The sequence below is a fragment of the Phasianus colchicus genome, chromosome 6, assembly GCF_987193195.1.
Source record: "Phasianus colchicus chromosome 6, bPhaCol1.hap1.1, whole genome shotgun sequence".
NCBI classification, from domain to species: domain Eukaryota; kingdom Metazoa; phylum Chordata; class Aves; order Galliformes; family Phasianidae; genus Phasianus; species Phasianus colchicus.
The window spans coordinates 25881809-25906509 of NC_143441.1; the positions used below are offsets into that span (position 1 = coordinate 25881809).

The following is a 24701-nucleotide window of genomic DNA, read 5'->3' on the forward strand; positions in this document are numbered from 1 at the left end:
GCATGCTGGTCAGAATGTGTTTCCAATTGGTTGTCAGTGAATTACTTTTTTTTTTTTTTTTGGTGCAGATGTATGTATTCTGTTCACTGTCTTTGCATTTCAGCTTGAGTCTCTTTTGTTTTAGGATTATTCACTGCCCTGAAAAATTTTAAAACCATCCAAGCAACACTCTTTACGTCTGTCAAAATAATCTCATTTAAAGAAATGATGATGTGAAATTCCTAGACCAGTGAAACTGTTTGAATAAAATACATGTACAATAAGAATATGAAAATTGATAAAAAATATTGATTTACAACTTTGTTGATAATAGAGGGTAAGGATATGTTTAACATATGTATTAATTTTTCATAAAATCAAATTATTGCTGTAGCATATGTTAATTGGATATTTAGGATTTAAATATGCACTCTGATAGCTCCTTTCTTGTTCATTGTTGTGGACATGTGCTTGCACAAGGTCAAACATTGGTCTAGGAGACATATAGAATTGTTATTAGGGGATTTGCTTTCTCTGTGATACCTATCTCTCTGTATGTTTCCTAGTTTTTAAGCCCAATATCAGTGCTCTTAACTTGTCCAGCTGAAATTTCCCTATGGATGAGTTTAATGTGTTTTCTCCGGGATTTCCTTAATCTTAAATAGACCACAGGAAAAGTTTAAGGCTAGGATTCATATTGGTAGTAAGAACTACTAAAGTTTTGAGAGTCTAACAGTTGTGAGTTGAAGTATCTTCAAAGTCTGATGAATTGATAACCAGGCTGTTGGATAGGAAACAAGAAAATTTAGTCTGTGGCAAATTTTGGTTGATTTATCCATTACTAACAGATGTTTAAACAAAGTCAAATCGTCAGTTGCTTTAGGCTGGGTATAGCCATAGAAATGCTTAAGGCAGTTTCTTCAATAAATGAAGAGTCAAAACAGCAGTCCATGGAGTGACAACGTGTGAACATCAAAGAAAATCTTCAAGGCACATCCATCAGCAGATAAAGAGATGTGCCCTATTTTTGGGAGGATAGGAAAAGTGTGATTCTTCTACATTTCCTGGAACATGGACAAGCCATCAACTCTGACACCTACACTGCATTGCTGACTAAGTTGAAGGCTTGAACTTCCAGAATCAGGCAGAGAAGAGGACATCCTTTGTTTTGCAACATGATAACACCAGGCCCTGGTAAGTTTTAAGAATGTGGAGCACATTGCCAGTCTTGCCTGGACTGTCATATTACACCAGATCTGTGTGTGTAGTCTAGATGCATAGTCCAGATTTGGTGCCATCTGACTTCCATATGATCAGGTTGATGAGAGATAAACTGCATGGGCAACATTTTCCTGGCAATGAGATCATCATAGCAGCTGTGAAACGGTGGGTCACCTCCAGTGCTGCAGATTTTTACAAGCACAGCATGTAGGCTCTTGTTTTTTGATGGCAAAAATGCATAGTTAATGGTGGTGCTTGGAGAATTTGCTCTATCAAATGATGTTATTGTGCTCTCTGTAGTTGTAGTTTCCATGGAAATAGATAGGTGGCATTAATTTTGGAGTAACCTACCTTTATTACGTATCTCAGCCCTTACTGTCTAGTGCTGTTGACATTAATGGTAATCTTCTCATTGCAATAGTCTTGCAACTATTGATAAAACTTTGTCAGTTATGTAAGAATAACGATGTTTATTATTTCTGTAACACAATAATTTTTACATAAGCTTTGCACTTGACTTGATGAAGTATACTGAAATATGTCTTGTCATATCTCTGGGAAATTCTGATATATATTTCTAAATGTACAAACTGGAGGTAGCCCTGCATAAACATAGGATGGACCTTGTCTCCCCAGTGGAACTACTTCCTTCCACAATGCACATTAAAGTACTGATTCCCTGATATTGTAATGTATCTTCCTACTCCATTTTCCCGTGCACCCTGGCTTTCCTTCCAATAGAAACCATTATACACCTGGTGGCAGCTCACACTCAGCTTTTCTTCGATAAGCAGTTAAAATGACTGAATAATTCAGATAGCAGGGTTTCAGCTCACATGGATTTCTTGACACTTTATATACAGAATTTGAGCTACCTTTCTCTCATTTGCCTTGGAAAACTTTGAGAGACTTGGGTTTTACAAAAATTAATAATATCACTCACCAGGAAACTTTCCTAGCCAGCCATTGCTTTAACACCTGAGCAGTCTTGAGAAAAGACAGTGGTAATTGCTGAAGAAGATTGAAAAGAAAAATCTTGCTAGTCTCCTTTAAGATTTTAATAAAAATTTGATTAGAACATAAATAAAAATATATCGTGTCATAATAATAAAAGTTTGGGCCACAGAAGTGGATTATATATATTAGTATTCATCTAAAAGATAAATAAAGAAACCTAGGGATACTGCAAAGGGCCCCACACGGAGCTGACATGTTGTACTGAAGACAGCACTTTTAGTAGTGGAAAACTTACAATTCACTAAGTCTTTTGTCACTGATGAGTATATTATTTTAATATTTAAGACAAAGATACATAATAGTCTGAGGTATTCCCTTTTATTCTCATACAGTTTAATGTGGGTATTTAGAATGTATATGGGAGCTTATATCCTTTTCTAAGACTTCTGTTTTTTCATAAGCATGTAAGAATCAGTTTTTAGTCTCACAAAGAGTTCATTCGTGAAAAAGAGTAGTAAGTAGTGTTTACATTCACTGTGGTGAAATTCTAAATCATTTTGATGAAATGTTATCACTTTTTTATTATTCTGAACAGCACTTAAAAACAAATGAAAATGATACTGCGAGATTTGTGAAGTTGCATATTACATCCCTATCCATTGGACTGTTTCTTTAAGAAAAAATAGTTGGGTAGAAATAACCTGGTTCAAGAAGAGCTTAATGATGCCCTCCTGCCTTTGGTATCAGCTGCTATTAGAGGGTTGGGTTCTGGATCCAGCTGAGGAGTATCATGAAAAGGAAGTTCCTGGGGAGAAGGGAATAAACTTAAGGGAAGAGGGAGGAATGCTTACTGGATGTCTGATTTGGATTTTGATCATTGGTTCAGGGAAGATGAGCTACGTGGACTGATGCTGTTCATTTCCAAAAAGTAAGCAGATTCAAACGTTTTTGGCAGTTGAGGAATAATAGAGTGGTATTTCTGGTAGAAATATTAAGCCTAGTGTGTCAGCCTATGGTCTGGGGAGCTTTGTGGCTAACATGGGTATTGGCATTTCCAGATGCTTCTCAGACCAGAGTGTGGCTTTTTTTCTGATTATGGAGTTCCTGTGCCCATCTTGTTCTTCTGGATGTGATCATCAGCTGCAGATGTGAAGGTGTATGACCTATCTTCTAGAAACATCAGGTATTCTTCCTACAGTTTATTGAGTCCTTCTTCTAAATCAGAGACTTTTGAGGCAAATCTAATAGCAATTTTAAAAAATTCTGTATCAATTTTGATCTCAATTTTTAATTGAATTTTTTTGAGGAGTGTAAAAAAAATATGATTTATTTATTTTGTTGTTAGATTTCTACACTGACTACAAGGGAGGAAACAGCTATTTCTCAACTTTAACTGCTTGAGCAATGCTTTTGTATCTTGGATCATGCAGGAATAATTATGAAGTTAACATGAAATTGTAGAGGTACTGTTTCTTAAAGGGTTCATATAATTTAATTACAACAGCAGCTCCCCTACTATTTCCTTACTACTTTGAGAACTGTAAAGTAGCAAAATAAATTTGGGAGCGACAGTGAGAGTAAAGGATATCATAAATATATTCCTAGAGGAGATATGTCTAGGAGACATCAGAAACCTGTTAAATAAATCTGGTCTTGTTTGCCACTAAACTTAAACATTTTTTCTGGACATAAATATACCTTTTTATGCCAGAATTTACTGAGGGGAGAAAAGGTGGCAACCAGAGATGGTGGTGAAAAGCGAAAGGAAAGAGAGTTCTGAATCTAGAATTGCAAAGGTGACAAAACTAACTTGAGAACAAATGCAGGAGTGCAGAGTGAATTTACTGCCTTTCATAATTACTGGTTGAACTCAGTGCTAGAAGAACACAAAGCAACATGGAACTCGCACGTTCTTTTCAGTGAAAAAGGGAGATAAATTTAACTGCTAGTGAGCAGGGTTGGAAGAAGTAAAGAGATGAGCATGTTTCAGATTCTAGGTGCCTTTAAAACCAAAACTGAAGGAGTACTCTCAGAACCTATCAAGAACATGCAATTCAGATGTTCTTAAATGTTAAACATTTGGTATATATCACGCAATATCTGGTAAAAAGTGTTTGCTGCAAAATGAGATTTTAGACTGGTTTCTTCTGTCAGCTGTTAATCTGATGGAATGCTTGCTGATGACTCTTCTACCTACTTTCTAACCTAACAAATTTTAAGGTTTGTTCTTTGGTTCAAGTAGTTGTGTCCTCTCTGTTTTAAATATGTCTATGGGAGGAAATTATAACCAGTTTATCTGAAAATTTAGTTTAGATTGATCTACAATGTTACACTACAAATCAATGAAATTATACTCTTGTGTATTTGTATTGCTTCAGTAAATACTTCACTAGTGTATCTTGGTCATTCATAAACTCATCTGCAGCTGATGTCACACATTAGTCTCAAAACAGTGTATTATACAGCTGAAGTTAACAATGCTGATGTTTATGAACCATATACACTTTTAGGGTAACTTTTCTTCAGTGGATGAACATAATTCTCATTTTTATAGATTGAATTTATAGTTTTAAAGAAGAGATGAGGTAGATTTTTTGAGATAAAAAATGACTGTAGAACTTGTAGATGGCTATCATTGTTGATAAGTCATCCAGTCATTCAATAAACTTAACATCATGTAACTGCCAAAATCAAGCTTAAGAGCCTGTGATCCTGAGCCAGCTGCTAAAGGACTTGGACCTTTGAGACTGCAGTTAGAGACTTGGGAGCTCTTCAGAATGTACTCGATTGTTATCTCCAGTTACTTAAAAACTGTAAGATTTCCAACAGTCAAAATAAATTGCACCAAAACGTTTGCATTACCTAGCCAAACCCCTTGAGGAAGGCACTGTTAAAGAGAAAGGAAGGCTGTAGTATGGCTAAACAGTGGCTCAGGAGAAGAGTTTCCAATAAATCTTTCTCTACCTTTCCACTTTAAAGGTATTATCCAAGTAATAACATTCTGTTGTAACAGCAAAAAAGCAGGCATATTCTGTGGCAATTGCTTACTGCTCTGTTTATACCTTTCTTCTATATTTGACATTGTCTTCTACTTTAGCCTTGCTGAATGTGCTCACTTCTCTCATCCTAAGGTTGCAAACTCTGTCATAGAACAATTCCTCTGTAGTTGCATGCTCCAAATTTAATTATTTGAATTATGCGCCAGGGGCCACAGCAGTTCAAGCATGTTCGAAAGAAGTGCTGTAACCTTGATAGAAAAAGTTTGTTTGTTTGTTTGTTTTTTTCATAAAACATTTTGGAAAATTAAATTCAGTGTAGTTTCTCATGTACAACTTCTGGAGGGGAAACTTAGCTTTTTTTGAATCTTGATTTTTCTAGGAAATGTGGTACATATAACTGATTGGTCATCTATTGTAACTTTTTTCCTGTCAGGCAGAGAACTGAGACTCAGTGGATAAAGGTCCCTGGGACAATTGAGAAACAACTTGACAGAGGGTCAAAATAAACCCTCGTGCAGGAGCATAGAGCTGTTCCAAGTAACCTTCTAAGGACATTGTCTTTATCCTATTTTTTCATAGGGCAGTTTCCACAGTTACCAGTTCTTCTGTATGAGGTTTCTATGCTGTCTCCTATCTGTATTACTGAGCATAGCTCTTCCATTAGCTAAATGCTACAATCCCTGTCATGGAGAATATCACAAAGAACACGAATTTGGCAAAGATTTTCTTTGAGCTATTATTATCTGTAGTTACTCTGTACAGAAGGTGCTTGTTTAGCGTGATGTCTTACTGTCTGGGACTGTGAAATAAAATCAGTATAAAAGTTTTGACCACTAGTGATGACTTCAGTTACATCAGAATGCCTAAGCTGAATTAGTAAAATGTTGTGGGTTTTTTGTTTTTTTTTCATGTCTTTTTTCAAGCCAGAGCATACACACAGTCAGTCATGCATTGAGCACTCATCCTCAAGATTAGGTTTTGTATTAAACTCATCTTAGTGATTATCTTAGCCCAGGAAATTGAAATTTGTGGTTTGCACAAGAGAAAGTATATATACTTTTATACTGTAGGAATTTCCAGGTAAGGTTAAAATATAAAAAGTGGGAGGCTTTTTATGAGATTAGCATTCAAAATGTAGAAAGATGAATATAAGAACTATGTGTATGATGGTATATGTGTGGGACCTATAACAAAAAAATATCTGAAAGTTGCTCTTATGTGCCATAAATACAGTTTTCACATAATATTTTTAAATGGGTATTTTTCACATTAAAAGTGATTAGACTAGTGTTTTCAGCTTGTGGTTGCAAAGGCCCTGGTGAGGAGAAGGAGGAGGGAAAGACTCTTACTCAAATTAAGACCTCATCTCTGTCACATTAGCTGCCACCAGCTGAATTTTTTCACAAAACAAGGAAGTGTAACCTTCTGTTGTTTTAAACTGGTACATATGTCTGCCTGCTTATTAGAAGGAATTTCATGCTGAGAATACATAGTGTGGATGCTCATAAAATTCAGTGGCATACTGGACAGAGTAAAGGTGTTAACTTTAACCTATCGGAAGTATTGAATACTTTGCCACTAAAATCTTAAACAGGAGAGAGAGGCTGTAATTCTAAGATGATAAATCTGCTGATTGCTATCATAAACTCACCAATGCTCTTTCTATATTATCCTATAGAATACTAATTTGGATATTTAAGTTCTAAATAGTGTGAATGTAAGATTAAGTTCTTAGAACATTTAAAAAGCAAAGCTTTATGTGTAAAGGCCATTATTTTCTGCTGAACTGTCTCAAAGGAGAATACAAAGCAAATCTGTTCCACTCTGTATTTTACAAGAGAATTGATCATCTGCAAGTGACTGAAACTACGCTTACTTTGTCAGGCCCTAGGTTAATTATTTCCTTTGCCTGTAGTCTTGATTTAGTTTGTTGTGGAATTGTGTGTGTGATATCTTTTTTTATTTTTCTTCTATTATTGATATCTACTTTACCCTTAAGTCCTTCCAAAAAACTGGCAAAAAGATCAAAGGCATACTGACGAAAATTGATTATGAACTATAGGACAAAGAATACTTTTCCCATGCACAAGAACTGTGGACTAAGAAATATATAATTTATGCACCAAGTAACACTGTTTTTTAAAATGCATAAGTAGTATGCTAATAATGTAAAAGAAAAGGTCATCTTTTGTGTGTGTGATGAAGCAATTAAAAAAAAAAAAAATTAAAAGCATAAAATTGAAATATAGGTGATGTCTGAAAATATTAATAAAGCCTAAAAGTTAAGTTTTTCCAAAAGTGCCTGCTGCTTTTGTCACAAATTCTTGATATCAATGTCCCAGCAATTATGTATGCAGACATAGTACAATATCATACAATATGGCATAGTACAACTGGAGACACTTTACTTCAAATGTGTATTCCTTTGTTTGTGAAGCACCTCTGAGGGTAGGTTCTAAAAAAGGAAACTCCTGTAATTTTTCGGGTAAAGTAACATAGCTGTTACACAATTTCTAGCAAGCAATTTGTGCCACTTCCTAGTCCTCGCTAAGATATGCTTATTTTATAAAGAGTAACTTTGTAAGCTATTTTGTTGTTTTCTCCTTGTGTAAGTAGTAATATATTCCTCCATGCCTGTATTCTGAGGTAAATTGTTCAAGTTAAAAAGTGGGATCAACCAATAAGTTGTTAACCAATAAAGCAAATCTGACTCCTTTATCTTTGCTGCCAAAAATCTTTCACTGGAAAGATTAGTTTATTTTCTAAAGTTGTAGTTTTGCCACCTCCACCAACTTCTCTTTTCTAGCCCTTGCTCCTGGGATCTAATAGCATTAATAATTGCTAAAATGCTAGAACATTACACTTAAATGACACTAATCTCAATGAAGAAAAAAATGTATTATGGTTCAAGCAATGTTTAAGTTGATAGAAAATTATACAGAAAATGCTTTGGCCCTTTAAGTTACTGCTTTGATGTTAGCTTAATGTCTACTTTCTGGCAAGAATAATACAGAGATTTTTATGAATATTTGACTTTACTGTGATAACTGTTAGGGACTGTCATTCTACAGAAGGTAAACTGTATGTGTGGGTACAGACTGATAAAATTACTTCCATTCATTAAATTACAAATCTCTCAGAATAAATAACACTAATATTTTCCAGCATTTAACATTTAAAGTTAAAAAGAACTTCAAACTTGTAGTGCTTAGTCTTTACTGGTCCAATTGAGAACTTTAGGCTCTTAATTTCTTCTGGGAGTGATAGTCATATGTAACAGTATAACATAGGAAAGGTAAGGCTGTGTAACCCTTTCATATACATGGCTGATCATTTTCCTGGAAGGAAATGCAGAGGTAAGGGAGAATTCTATTTGACAAAAAATACTGAAGCAAAAGAATAGGAAAAACAAATACTGTTTATGTTAAATTTGATTTAATAATGTACTTGGTGCACAGAACTATGGAAAACATTCAAAGCATATTAAGTCTGGGGAGTTCACAAAGATGAACCTTAAAATTCTGAATCAGTAGGCAAGGACCGACCTGGCTTACCAATTGAAGGTAGAGAACCTTGAATACTGTTAAATAGGATATGATTTCAGTTAGCACTTCAAGTTTCAAGAACTGCAATGGATGCTATTTTTGTATTTCAAAGATTTTAAAATAACCTCTCACTTATTTAAGTAATTTAATGTGTATTGAAACATGCAGAAGACCAGGCAAACTCCTGAAAATACATGATTTCATGTTCTCTGCCACAAATTCTGATACGTTGGCAAGCACACCATTGTTACACAGTTTGAATTATTTGTGCTCTAATATGAGGATGATATGCTTTTAAGAATCCCCTTGTGTCATCTTTGAGAAGCAGTATGACAATGTAAATTATTGTAATAAAGGCCAAACCTTTCACTGAGATGATGGAGAATGTTGAGACAACACTGAAGACAGTTTACTTCATCCTAGGAAAAATGGAAGGTGTGAAGGAATTATGATTCATAGTGACAACATTCAATTCTCCTTTAGAAATACAGTAACTCAGTTCATCGTTCAGCATACAGTTATTGTGAAGTTCCATCTGGCAAACTCTGAAGGGATTTATGTTCAAATACAATGTTTAAAATTCCACTTTACAGCTTTATGTTGCATAGGATAAAGGATGTTACTGATATTCTTGAAGATGGGCCTGGAAAAGTTTTTGAAAGTACCTTGCCACAGAGAATAGAACAATGGTAAGATCATCAGAAGATCATCATTCCAATTGCCTGACTGCTTGAGGGCTAACAATGTTGAAGCATGATGCCATTGTTCAAACGTGATCTCACAGATCTTTAGGTATCATCCTCAGACTTTCAAAGCCTCTCTTCAAAGCCTCTTCTACTGTTAGACTGTGTACTACTGTACCGCTACTGCTGTGGTACAGGGTTTTTCTGTTTTTTGGTGTTTTTTTTTTTCATTCCCATGTATTCTATTGTTAGTTAACAAAGAGAACAAACCAGCACCTCTTTCTCCACTTCCCCTCTCCAAGAAGTTGCAGAGAGCAATGAAGTCACCTTTCAATCTCATCTCCACACAGGACAGCCCTAACTGTTATTAGCTTTGTTACTCTCATCTGGAGGCTGCAAAGTGCCGCCTTTTTGTGTTGTGGTGCACACAATGCTTAAGATGAGGCTACATTAATGGTAAATATAGCAGGAGAATCACTTTTTTTTTTTTTGTCAACTGTATGTGTTATGTTTAATGCATCTCAAATGTAATTTGTCCTCTTGACTGTCAAGGCACAATGCAGAACCTGATTTCACCACCACCCTCAGGTGCTTTCCTGCAGAGCTGTTCTCCAGCCTGTTGTCTCCCAGTCTGTTCCTCTGTCTGGTATTACTCCTTCCCAATTGTAAAATCTAGCATTTGTCTCTGTTGAACTTCATGATACTGATGACTGCCTAGTGCTCCAATGTACCAGGATCCCTCTGTGAGGTCTCTTGTCCTTAGAGAGTGACAACAGTGCTTCCCAGTTTAGTATCACAACCTGGTCTGTAGCAGCCTGGTCTAGTGGTTGGTGACCCTGCCTATGGCAGGGGGGTTGAAACTAAATGATTATTCTGGTCCTTTTCAACCCAGGCCATTCTATGATCACCAGCAAACTTGCTGAGGATGTATTCCATTCTTGGATCTAGATCACCTATAAAGATGTTGGACAGAACTGGCACTAGAATTGAACCCTTGGGAATATTGATAATGGTCAGTCATCAGCCAGATGTAATCTCATTTAATGCAGTGCTTTGAGATCTATTTTTGAGCTGGTTTGTCACCTAGCATAACATCAACCTGTTGATAGGTTTTCCGGAAAGATGCTGTAGCACACAGTATCAAAGACCTTACCAAAATTCAGAAAGATCCACTGATTTTTCCATCATCCACCATGAGATGATCTTATCAGAGATCTAGATCAAATTTCTAAGGGCGACTTCCCTTTCATGAGCTCATGTTGACTATTCTCAACAGTAGCTTTGCTCTGTAACTGACTTTCAGCCTCTGGGATAATCTTCTCCATAAATGGGGTTAGACTAAGGTTAGTGTCCTGGATCTTCTTTCATGCCCTTTCTGAAGATGAGTATACAGTTGGCTAGCTTACTGTCAGCTAGAACATCCCTGAACTCCCAGAACCTTTAGTAAACTGTTAAGAGAGCTCCAGTTATAATGTCTGTTAACAGCATCAGTACTCTTAATTGAATCTTGGCAGGCCCCATGGACTTAGGAACATGGAGCAGCTGTTGCCATACAGTTTCAGTGACCACACATGAGAAGTCACTGCTCCCAAACCATGATCCTCCAATTCTGAAGATTGAGCAGCCCAAGAGTTGTTATTAAAGCTTGAGTCTAAAAAGGCATTAACTGCCTTCAGCTTTTCCCCCTCCTTGCTTGTTAGGTAGCCATCTACCTCAAGCATCAATCTGATGCTTTCTTTGTCCTTCTCTTGTTGTCTGACGCTACACTGGCCAGTGTCAGCTTTTCTTGTTTTCTCACTACAGTTGCAAATTGTAGCTCTGTACTAAGTTTGTGAAGCCAGACTTTGCTTCCAGAGATTACGCTTTTTCCTTTTCCTGCCCTAGTTCCAGGTAGAGTTCCCCATTCAGCCAAGCTGGTCATCTGTCCTGCTTGCTTAAATGACAAAAAGATGGTTTGTTCCTGGGTTTTTAAAAGGTGATTTCTGAAAAGCGGTTGGTTCTCATGCCTCCTTAAACCTTCTTGAGCTGATTTCCAAGGGATGCTGCTAACTAGATCTCTGAGGAGCTTGCTATCTTCAAGTCCTGGGTAGAAATTCTGTTGAGATTTTTCTCTTTATGCCCAGAATTTTGAACTTAATAATTACACGATCACTGCACCCACATATCAGATCCCCAAAAGCCTTCCCTATTCTCAAACATCTTTCCTAGTTGACTAACTCAGTACTTGCAGTGGAAGCTATTATTTTATGATGGTCAATTATTATCTTACCATTAGTGTGATTTTGATAAATCTGTGGGACCATAAAAGACCATAATAAAACTTTGGTATGGTCTGAATATAAGAAGCTTAATGTTTCTGGAATATGTGGAGATGTAGTAGATGTCCATCCAGGAGAATTCTGGGTTCCAGAATTCCTATTAACTTTGAATTTTGTTCTAACTAAAGGACGTGCCTATAACTTCATTCATGGTGTGTGCAGATGTGGGAATGGTTATATTCTAATTCTTACTTTCACTCCAAATATTGTGGCAGAATTTAAGAAACACTGATCTATGTCATTTGAGACGCCTTCCTAGCACTGAGAGTATGTCTGTTTGTCCAGCCGTGTTGTTCCTGACAGGTGTCTGCAAACTTCTTGTATTTACTTGCCAAAGATTGGGTTTTTAATGCAGGAATACTCAACTTTGGCATTTTGTTGTATAAGCTAACTACAGTTGCCATGGAACCTTACTGAATAGAAGCACTGCTGACACTTCTTGTTCACCTCCCCTGTCTGTTCCTTTCTTTAATTTAGGTTAGATTCCTTCCATCTCCTGACATTGAGAGGAAGAGACAAGCATTAAAAAAATATTCTTCTTGTGATGTGATTCAGCTTTGTACATAACATGATTAGATAAAGTTCTGAGCTGAAGTAGAAAACAGAACACAAGTCAAATATTTTCTTTCTTTTTGTATTAAATAAATAAAGACAGGCTTAATGCAAGTTTTTCACCATTGGCCATCATTATGGATAAAAGAAATGACATGTGACTGAATTCATTTTTTGTGAAGAAAGGATGGTGTTTACAATTACTCAGGTGTACTAATTTCATGCTTATCTGAAGTGGAGAATCCTATTATTTGGGGCTTGTGAGATACATAATGTAAAAATTCTACTTTCACTGTAGTGAAAGATTGTAGGTAGTCTTCTGTTCTTGAGTGTTGTGATAGTATGCATCCTAGCTAACAGTGGTGGGCAATTCTTCGCATTTTTACATCGTGTGACAGCTATTAATTAAGTAAAAAATTCAACAGAAACATTTAGGCATAGATGTATATTATTACACTTGTGCTTTAAAATTCTGTACAATTTCTGTACACTGGCATTTCATGTAGAACAAAAATAATAAAATGGAAAGGACTTTTGTTCTGTACTGTAAGTGTAAGCAAATCTTAGCTTTCAGTGAAACAGATATAGATTATTTTTCCCTCACTAAACCCCTAGCCTTTCTCTTACCTCTTGGCTTTGCTAAAGACCAGCAAGTCCTTACTAAAGAATTAATTCCATAATTAAAAGTGAAAGTATGAAATTTGAATAGATTAAAATGTCAGGATCAAGCAAAAGAGCAGATAGATTAATACTTGCCCTCTTTTGTCTTTGATGACTTGTAAGTTCACTTACCATCTTCATCTTGCTTGTGCTTTAACCAAAATAGTGCAGTTGTAATATATTAAGCTAAATTTGTTGGAGCAACTGATAAATGTTTCTTTTCTCACAAGGAGATAATGATTATGCTTTTAGTCTTTAGTTGTGGGAGAATGGAATTATGGGGTTTTTGTTGTTGCTGCTTTTTGGTTTGTTTGTTTGTTTTTCATTTGAGATGACTTGCGTTATTGGTAATAAAGCTCATTTTCCTTTTAAAGTGGTTATAAGATTGCTCTACCAATGGTTTTCATTTTTTTAACTCAATTTCCAAATGTTCTCAATGTGCTCTAAACAACCAAACAAAACAAATTGTTGCTGCCTGCTGTAGTCAGTCCATCTTCACTTTCATTCAATTATAATTGTTTTCAGTAGTGTTATCTCCTAAATAATTATCTAATTCTGTTTCCTCAAGGGGAAGCTCGCTCTAAAGACTTTATTTATGCTTCAGGGATTTTGGACCTGTACACATGCCACTTATTGCCTTGTCTAGGTGATGTTTGTTTGTTTTTTCAGTGATGAGAACCTTCTCACACACACACACACACACACACACACAAAAAAAAAAAAAAAAAAAAAAAAAAAATTGAGTTACTCATTATTTGTTTTTTTTTTTTTTTTTCAGAAATGAAATATAGGAATCTATGCATTAAAAACCTTGACTAATTCTTTTTTTCTGTTATTATTTATTTTTTTCTTTTTTTATTATTCATAGTATTTGCATGCTTTTGTGATTAATAAAAGGCATGATCTATTTTACTTTTTAGCTGTAGACTTCTAGTAACTTCCAAAGAAATAAATACCTTGTAACCAGATATACTGCTTGAAGTTTGTATATAGAGTTGAAGATAAAATTAGTTGTACAACAGTCATTTGGCCTACTACTCGTATGGCAGTGAGTTGTTTATTTTGAACTGAATTGTCACTTTTTCTAGCATTTTGATGAGTCTGAATCCTGTTTTTGTATTATTGCTTTATTAGTTATTATTCTTTTTATTCTTATACAGCCAATTGTACTGCAGTTCCATGTGGGGCCATATTCAGGGCAATATGAAAATGTAAATACTTTCAGTTTTATTTTTTATTACATCTTTAAGTTTAAAGAAGGAAAAATTTCTGCCACAGATACTGTTACTCTGTTTATAAGGAAATTATTCAGAACTTGTTCCATGACCTGTAAAGAAATGGGTTTCTAGCAAGAAAAAAAATTATCTGGTATAACTGCAGCCCTCAACATTTTTTTAATTTAATATTAAATTCAAAGGCCTAAGAAATGCTAGATATTTTGTTTTCTTTATTTTCAGAGGTATAAGTGATGTGTAATGACATAATGTGGATTAATCTCAGCCAGTTGAGAAGTATGAATATTCAGCATAAGCCTAATGCTAAAGAGAAAAAGGCATGTGGCTCACAGCCTCTTTTTTGCCATTGAAGCTTCAAATTAAAAGGCATGAAATGAGAGGAAACCATCTTTAGCAAATTTTCCACGTTTTTATTACTGTATCTTCACTAATTGTTTTAACTATTAATTTTTTAAAATCTCAGCTGCCTACTAAAAATTGAGATTGTAGAATACTGTGACTGATAAACACGTACTTGGTATATTTCTAGCAAAGATGAGCAAGCATATTGAAAGATCTCATTTGTTTTACTTAAGGATTGCATTTTGGGTGGTTTTGCTGAACATGAATTAGAGGTGGAGTTTGTGGTTAGAGTATTAAATTCACAGGACTTGATTTCTTCAAGCAAGGACTCTAGATGAGCATCTCTTAAGAATGTGGAGGAAAGTAAGATACAGAATAACATGAGGCCTGAAATACTGAAATAAGCTCCATTAACTTTGGAACTCAAGACTGCCATTCACACACTGCGTGGTTATTAATCTAATTCAACTATAAGACAATTCCAGGAATAAACTTCAGAGAATAGAAAAACTGAGCAAATAAATACAATTTAGAAATTGATAGATACAGATTGCCTTTCATCCTAAGTTTGATATGTTCAGTTCACCTTAGAGGCTTTTGGGATCATTTGGACAAGGAAGATGTTGCCAATTTGACAGCAGTTATTCTTGCAGCTGATCAGAAATTAAGATGATTGAATTGCCTTTGAACACTGTGAACCTGGATTAAGAAAATAGATTCATCACAAGTGAATGGAGAGAGGCTTTCAGAGAACAGGAATAAGTTACCATTTCTTTCTTTAATAAGAGAGGGAGAGTGAGAGAGAGAGCTAGAATTCCCCTCGAAAATGACTTTCTGCGTCAAAGTGGGAAGCAGCCTGTCTGAGAGCTGCCCAAGATGCAAAATAAGAGTAGGCAAAGTTATTCCTTTGTTCCTGCTGAAGCTAGGTTATACTAGAGCAAGGCATATGGATCTATTTGTCTCAGTGAGAAAGTAAGAAATCTTCTTCAATTCAGTCCTCCTTGCTTAACTATTGAACAAGGGTTCTTGTGATTGGTGATATTTGGACAATAGTATATTGAGGGAATGTTTGTTGTTTGTGGGATTTTTTTTTCTTTTTTTTTTTAAATTCTCTTTTTCCCTTTGAAATAGAATGCAAAAACTGCACTGGAAGCAAACGTGCTCAAATCTCAGAGAAAAAATAAATAAATCCCAGGGATTTTGATCAATCTGAGAGATACAGAGGAAAAGGGGAGAAGGGGGGAAAAAAAAAAAGAAAAAGAAAAAGAAAGAAAACAAACAAAAAAAACCAATTGCTTTCACTCTGTATTTCAAAAGCTGGATACTAAGTAAGTCTGTGATGGGAAGAATTCGCATTTAAAATCTGCAAGTACAGCTTAGAATTCAAGGCTGTTTGTTCTTAAAATTCTTAACCTTTAGCCCCATGTATATAAAATATGGACAGCAATTCTGTTTGATAGAATTTGAATCATATAAGACAGGATTTGTTCTCTTAAAAATGCTGGGCAAGGAGAAAGAAAAGCAAGCTGCAGTTATCAAATATTTAATACCAAATATATTTTACATCTCAGAGTGTCTCAGAGGTGTAAGTGAATTATATTTGAGTCATCTGGATGAAAATTGAAGTAAATAATGCTGGTTCTCCATTGGCCTCAGCTAGTGATGATGTCTGAGGGAAATTCCAAGTCTAATCTTTACGAATTTTCCCTTCTTAACTTGACAATAGGAATATTATTATTATTTTTATTGGTGAGAGAATTTGACTGTAAAAGGAAAATAGTCTGTTATAAAATTGATAAGAACATTTTAAAATATATTTGGATGCTAAATAACATCATTTCTAATTACATTTCATTGTATTTTTGTCCTTCTAATTTTTTGCATATATTTCATTTTTGCAATTGTTTCCAATTATTTCATATCATCAACTCAGTCGGGAAATTAACACCAAGATTAATGCAGGAAAGTGGTTTTTCACACTAATGCTTATTTTGCCCAACCAGTATGTGAATTACTCTCGATAACTAGGCTTCACACTTCCTTTTATAGTTGTATCTTCAGTGAAATAATTACTTAATACAGTACCTACTCCTGTGCTTATTTTGGTGTTTGAAGCTAATCCCTACACTGTTCCGATGAGTTTACTGGTGGTACAATCCTAGGTACTGCTACATTTGCAGAACAAGTAGGGAGGATGTATTTTATTTGCAACCTTTTCCAAGTGGAGATAACCAGTTGCAGTGCTCTCTGACAGACATTTGTGAATCATTACAAGTGGTGAAGTGGTGTGCTTAACTTTTGTGTCTTTCACTTCACTCTCACTTCCTGTGTAGATAACTGGACAATAACATCAGCAAGGAACTAGCATACAATGAATTCTTACAGCCTATAAAGGCAGAGGCAGTGTTTACGCCTATATATTAATTATTTTTACTGCCTGTGTGTTGCTTCCATAAGAAAAGCAAAGATTGGTTGTGAGCTACAATGAGGAGCTCAGCTGTTGGGGAGTGAAAGAACAGGGAGAAACAAAACACACACTGAACAAAAACTATTCACTTCAGATTAGTAATAATGTTTTTCTGTAGGATTGTGGTGCTAAGACTTCTATGTAGCTTATGTTATCACACCTTTGTTTTCATAGTTACAACATTCAGTCTTTTAGTAATATTGATGGGGTGCAGGGTGAAGATATCTTTCTTCAGTTCTGAAATGCATCACTGTCTGGTGACAACATTGGTCTGATTTTAATGCTGCCAAAAAGTATCTTCTCCAAGTAATACTGAATGAGTTCCTACTAATGGGAAAATTCTTGGATGGATGCCTAATCTGTTGAGAGCCCTGCAGGACTTAAGACTGCTGTAGAAGACAAACACAATTTACTCTAAAACTTACACTGTTACCAAAGCTTATCAGATAGTAATTCACTGTTAAACAACATATGCTAAATTATATTACTACTCTTACATAAGCCACAAGGACAAGAAATGACTTACTGCAACCATCGACTATTTTCTGGTTATTTGAACTAAACTAGATGCAATCTCTTTTTATATCATTTAGATAGAAGAGGCAGGTATCATTTACTCTTAACTGTCAGGCTGGGAGTTGTGATACAAATAGGTATACTCAGCCTTTCATAGTATCTCCCATCAGAGAACACGAAAAATACCAAATTCTGCAGTAGTCTGTCTGTCTCTTTTTCTGTAAAAGCTGAACAAAAAAATATCATTGAGACTTGTATCAAATTAAAATGAAAGAGCTAGGTCATGTTTTCCATTCTCCATTATTAACCTTTTCCTTTGGTAACACAGCTTGCCATGGAAGTCATCTTTGTTCTCAAGTCTACTGTACTCCCAGATAACATCGTATTTAAGGAGTGAAAAATTCTAATTGAATCATCTCCTATAATGTACTTTGTTTTTGTTATTACAGACAGCTTTTACCAAAAAAAAAAAAAAAGAAAAAAAAAAAAGAAAAATTGCATCCCATAGGGCCATTTACTGAAGAAAAATGCTGGAGTGATTCAGGTGATAGTCCATGTAGAAGATTACTGTGAAAAGACTTTTAACATACTAAGAGAAGATATTAAGAAGTCAATTATACCAAGAATTATTGATAGTAAGGTTATTCTGTTTTCTAAGCTATAATCAGCAAAATTATCACGATTTAATATCATTAATGGTATTGTAGATCACAAATTTGTCATTTTACAAATCAGGGTGAAGAAATTAAAAAGTGGACCCTATTACATAAATAACATAAAATAATCACAATAGAAGAGGTTTTTTTTAAACCAAGCAGCTTAGCCTCCTTGATTTCAGGTTAAGGTTTTGCATAGCTCTGTATACTTGTTGGATTTGTTTTATCAAGCTTAAATTTCAGTAGCAAATAAGAAGGTTGGTATGATATATGATGACATCTCTACTGAAAATCCCCTTGATGGTAGGAAGGAGAGAAGAGCTGGCTGTTCTAAACGCAGATAAAGCTGTGTGTGGCATCTGAAGGATCTAGAGACCTGTCTTGGGTTTGATGTGACAGGAAGTAATAACACAGTACTTGAAGGCAGGCAGAATACCAGGTAGCTTTGACTTGGAATAATTTTAGTCTCTTACTGCTGTCTCTAGACTCAGCCTGGGATGCTTTCTCAATGGTTTGCCAAGTGAAACAACACGGTCCACTTCATCTATTCCTTCAAATTGTCCCTGGAAATACCAGGTAGGAGTGTTAATACCTTTATATGTTCTTTCAGATGCAGGCTGATATGTAGATACTCTGTATATGATTGTTCCACCACTGATAACAAGTGAACTGAAATAAATGTGGTTCATGAAGAAGTGATTTGATAAAAACTTGTCGATTTGGGGTAAAAATAAGAGCAATAGTGCACACATACGCATGAAAAACTGGAAGTTAAGCCTAATTGCCAAGCACTTGCCTAGCATTTCCAATCAATTTTATCTCCAGAAGCAAATATCCACTGCAAATGAATATTGTAAGGATAGAGTTACTAGTATATTTGTGTATGTACATATAAACTTGTAAAAAATATTAGGCAAAGTTATGTTTCACTTTCTATTATTTTTTTGTTCTCCAATCTCTTTTCTTCTTTCCTTTTCCTTCATTATTATTCTTCATTTAACTGTTATCAGCTTCCTGCTTTACCTTTTGCTGTTTTACATTGTTTTTCTTCCTTTTATGTTACATGAACCAGCATAAATATAAGTATTTGTGTGTGTGTGTGTGTATACATACAGATATATATATATTTATATATATATATAGCTGTGTGTGTGTATATATATATATACACACACAGTGTAAGGCATACTAATTACATGCTGACAGACTCACAATACAGTCACCGATTTCTTTAGTATTTAGCACTGCTCTGAGTATAGGTAATTTATACCAGTTACATGATAATGTATTCAGAAAAATGCCATAATTTAAATGTTTCTCTGAAGAACACAGTACCATATTGTTATGTTGTACTGCATTTGTACAGCAATATGTTCAGACATCTGCACAGGCAAATGTTTCACAGATTTTGAAGTGCTGAAAAAATAAAATGAATCATACTTAGTCAAATAAATTAGAGGCCAGTCTTAAAGATATGAGGAAAACAAGTCACAATCCTTAATAAAGTGTCAGATAAAATGTATGGTATGTATTTGCATGAATTATATGGTACATATAATCAGATTAAAATTTAATCCATATTGTACTTGGGAATGAAGACTTTGTTTATCTGTCTGAACACATTTTTTGGACTACTAAAGTCACTTGAAGTACATTCATATCTTCAGACAAAAGCTGTCTGAACAAAAATAGAATGCTACTTTGTTTATTAAATAGTGAGGCCTAACTGAATCTTTGAACTTTGTTGAGAGATCATTTGTTATATTATCACCAAGGTTGGAAAAGACCTCTAAGATCGTCCAGTCAAATTTGCATACCTTTTTTTTTAATTATAAGGATAGATGCATTAATTACAAGTAAAAGTAGTACCTCCACATTAAATAACAACACTGAGATTTTATGTATAAAAGGAGTATTTCCACTTCATTTAAAAAAAAAAAAAAAAAAAAAAAGTTTAATTTTATATAATTATATATATAGTTGAGTAGCCTCAAAACAATAACATTTTTTTTTTCCACCTCGAGTTCTCTTAACTGAAGAAAATCACAGTTTTGAATTGCAGGTTACTAGTTTTCTTTCTTTCAATCTTCTCTTTCCCTTTTTGTCTTCATATTTTCATTCACTGGAGTTCTTTCATTCAGCTTTCTCTTTCCTCTGGAGTTGTTCTTAACCAGAAATTTGATTTCAAAGAGCTGAATTACAAGGCATGAAGTATTAGCATTGTATAGACAATATTTGTCAGGAAGTCCAGGACATGCTGAAGCACCCATCACTGTGACAGAAGCATTTTTCTGTGCTAAGTGACACAGCACAGAGAAAGCAACAGGACTTCTGTTGGCAGTGTAATGAATTAAGTCTGACTGAATTCTCTCATGCTAAATATAGTCAAAGTTATCATTCAAAGGATGTCCTAGCCACCCGTTACCACCTGTGCCGTGACTGGAGTTTTTATACCTTTTCTGTTTTCTAATAAGAATTTAGCCCAGTGGGAGGCATTACTGAGTTTCTCCTCCTTCATTCAATCATGTTTTTTTCACAAAATCTTTAAGGATATAAAACTATTAGAGTTTGCATTTCCTTGAAAAACTGGGGGAAATCAGCTGCAAATACAGCTGGGAAGAAAGGAAAAATAAATATGTATTCATACGTTATAATACAAATCTGTCTTAGGAAGACAGTCTAAGAAGTATTTATATTAGCTTGTTATGATAATAAAATCTGCACATTATACCGGCCAGGTAGCAGTTCGCTGTTACCAACTGGATGTTGACTGAACAAAGGGGATGTAATGAATACAGGGAACAGCTTTAATAAAAGATTCTCAGCTCCATTCTTCTGCCTTCAGGCAGTTATAATTGTTTTTCCTCTATTGACAAATTGTCTGGTACTTTTAGGACATGAACAGTTTCTGCTTTGGGGTTAGTGTCATATTCCTCACATCCGGAGTTGAGTCCTGTTTTCAGGATATTTTCAGTCCTGCCAAATCCTTTTCTACAAGAATTAACTTGTGAAAATTGAAGATGTTTCACTACTAATGACAACACTGGGTGGGGGAGGGAGCTCCAGATAGGAAGGCAAGTAAAAGCACTCAGCGTGGATGTGGCACTGCTCTGATAGAGGACAAAAAAGGTTTCAGTCTCCCCAGCTTTGTGTATTGCTGTTCAGCAGCTTTTAACTCTTTAACCAAATTAACAAATTTGAAGCCTTGCTGAGTGTATACATAGAAGCTTTTTGACTAAACTTGTTGAAGACAGAAAGATGGCAGGAACACTTTGCCTCAATTTCTCTTAACACTTTGAAGTCTGAAAAACTGCACTTAAAGAACATTTTCACATCCTTTTTTAATCAAAGAGGAATTTCGTAAATTCATTGTGAGCAGAAACAGGGCATCAATGATTTTAGGTAGGAAGCAGAGAAAATGCTTGGTAAATCTCCTATGGGTTATCCAGGCTTCAACCCAATAAGCTGATATTTAAGAAATACATGTGAACAAATGTAATAAGTACTTGGGACATGTCTCTGGTAGGATGTTGAAGCTAGAAAAATCAAATTAATACAGCCAGAGAAGGGCAGGGAGACTGATGAAAACAAAGTGCGTGATGATAGTGGAGAACAAATATGAAGGGAAATAGCTGACAGAAAATATTTGTAAATTGTGCTGAAGTGGAGGAGAAATTGGAAAGAAGGGAGTGTAAACTAGGCCTGTTTTTCTTTTTTTTTTTTCCTATGTCATTTTAGTAAGCTCTGAGATGATAGAGTTGATGAATAAAATGGCTCAGAATGAGGTTTGCTATATTACAGTTTGAAGAACTGCTATAACTGCCTTGAATAATGCAGCTACTATTTTTATTTACAGTAGATGAAAAACTTATTTTAAGTGAAAGCAGTAATTTCCTAGTACGATTTTCAATATCTGTGTGGTTTGTGATTCACTTGCTAATGAAAAAACAAAGTGATGTGGTGATAGGATTCAGTCTGAGCTGTAAAATGAATAAGCCTTGTGTTTATTTTTTGTGGAACTGTGGATGAGTCATTAACAAGTCCACAAATTAATGTAGGTGTTTAGAACCTACAGTCGTAGTAACTAAGTTATCTTCAAGGGTCTTTCTCTAGACTGAGATACCATTGAATTAATTATCCTAATTTTGATTTGTAACTCATTTTTGTAGGTCACAACTGAAGCAGACAAGATCAGTCTTTATTTGTTGCAGACTTTTGTATGCTAAACTTAACCATTTACATTCATACTCTGTCTTTTAAAGCCTTGGCTATGTGGGTAATTTTGTCATATTCAGAGGAATTTACTTGAGAATAGTCATATTCTACAACATAGGCCTTTAAGAGTATTTAACTAGATTTTAGAATTGGAATTCATTAGTTGAGAAAAACCTTCAGTATATTTCAGCTGTCAGAGAAACAGTAATTGCTGTGATTTTGGGGTGATTTATGGGATAGTATGACATTAAGTCTTGCTAGCTTTCTTTTGATCCATCTCTGTGCTTCTGCTTTATAAATTTCTATGGAATCTCTTCTTTTATTAACACTATTACACTAATTTAATGTAATGTATGTTCACCAGAATATACAGAACGTACAGAATATATATGGATATTTTTGAAAACTTTGAGATCATACTTATTTCTGTAAAATTCCTCACCTTTGTACTCTAGTATATTACAAAAAATAACCAAAGATTCAAATTTGTTTTCAGCCTTTAGGTGATTCATTTCCCACAGTGGAAACATTGCGTTGGTGTTTTTCATTCCTTTTTCCTTTTCTTGCCTGAGAAATTCAGCACAAGAAAACGTAGTATAAATTCACCAGTATCAAATGCCTCGTCTTTGTAGTTACTGGATTTGGGCCAAGAGCACAATTAGCATAACAGGTTTTCTAAAATGATAATTCGTAAATAAATAAAATCTTGAAGACCTCATTATATTCCTATGACCTTTGGGGAAATTTTAAACATAAAACTAACAATGGCAGCATTTTTTTTTTCAGAGTGCTTAAGGTGGCAACCCTCCAATCACTTTCTGAGGAAGAAGAACTGCATGCGTGCTAGGGAACAACCTGTTGGAAGGGAGCTCTGTGAGGAAGGACTTGAGTGTCCTTGTGGACAACAGGTTGACCACAGTAAACAGTGCATTCTTGTGGCCAAGAAGGTCAATGATATCCTGGGGTGCATTAAAGGGAGCACAGTCAGCAGGTTGTTATCCTTTCCCTCTACTCTGCCCTGGTGAGGGCACATCTGGAGTAATATGTGCAGTTCTGGGCTCTGCAGTTCAAGAAAGATGGAACTTCTAGAGAGAGTTCAGCAGAGAGACACAGAGGTGATTAGGGACCTGGAGCATCTCCCTTCTGAGGAAAGGCTGAAGACCTGGGAATCTTCAGCTCAGAGAAGAGAATACTGAAGAGAAATCTTATAAATTCTGATAACTATTTCAAGAGCAGTTGTCAGGAGGACAAGTCCAGGCTCTTCTCAGGGATGCCCAGCAACAGGACAAGGGGCAATGGGCACAAACAAGAACTCAAAGACTTTCATATGAACATGAGGAAAAATTTCTTTACTTTGGGGTTACAGAGCACTGAAACAAGGCCAAGGTTGTTCAGATTATCTGTGAAATGCATCTCTGGTAGTGCTAACTCCAAGGCTACAAGGTGAAATCTGTGTACTTCCTTCAGGGATTTCACCACTTCATATTACTTATTTTTGAATAAAAAATTAATTGTGACTTGTTTCAATTAAAAAAACAAAACAAAACTTTTTCTGGTTCTGTTTCCCTCAAAGGTGCATTAGAAATTAGCTAAAGCTGGAACACCAAAAGCGCTTTCTACATTTTTTTCTTAAATAGCATTCCTTAATATTAAAGGTTTTATATTTTCCTTTAAAAACAATTTGATTTATTTTCTGTGCATTAGTAAGAAGAGGACTTGTTTTAACTGAGCATAGTAATATTTATAGTTCTTGCATCAAAAAATGGATTTGGCATAGATGAGGTATTTGTGTGAAACTTGTTCTTCGAGTATGTCAGCATTAGTCTTAATTTAGAGGGACTTCAATTTCCCTCTAAATTTTCTGATTGGTTCATGCTTAAGCTCTGTATGAGAGGATAGTCTTTAAGTCTTGCAAGAAAACAGAAAATGATGTTCATGCAATATGTCTCCCCATTCTGACATTTATGAACGTGCCACTGTGATGTATTAAAGCAAATACAGTCAGAGTAACTTCTGCAGGACAAAAACTTTGAAAGCCTCAGGAAAAGAAATTTCCTTCCCAAAGAGAGTGGGTATTTTGTAGTAGACGAGCCAAACAATAGTCTCGTAAGCGACTTCATTAGGAACAGTTTTGGCTTAACTGCTCACTAATTAAAAATTTGTTGTTAATTCAGTAGTTAAAGGTCAGGAATTACTCATGGCTAGCACTGTGTCTCAGAAGAATATCAAGGAAATGGCCATCAGCTCAAATCAGAGGTGTTAATATGCAATTAAAGTTCACGATAGCAGATTTTGCTGAATTAAATTAGCTGCGTTGAAGGAAGAGCTACTTTGTTGATCTTAATGTACCTTTAGA

At 35.1% G+C, this 24701-nt stretch overlaps 1 long non-coding RNA gene across 1 annotated transcript; it reads left to right on the forward strand.

Moving 5' to 3' along the window:
- Positions 1–2960: 2960 nt before the first annotated feature.
- On the forward strand, positions 2961–23697 carry LOC116226942 (uncharacterized). The gene is made up of 4 exons (XR_004166434.2): positions 2961–3085; positions 3216–3340; positions 18616–18706; positions 23132–23697. It is a non-coding gene; the product is annotated as an uncharacterized LOC116226942 (long non-coding RNA).
- The last annotated feature ends 1004 nt before the right edge of the window (positions 23698–24701 follow it).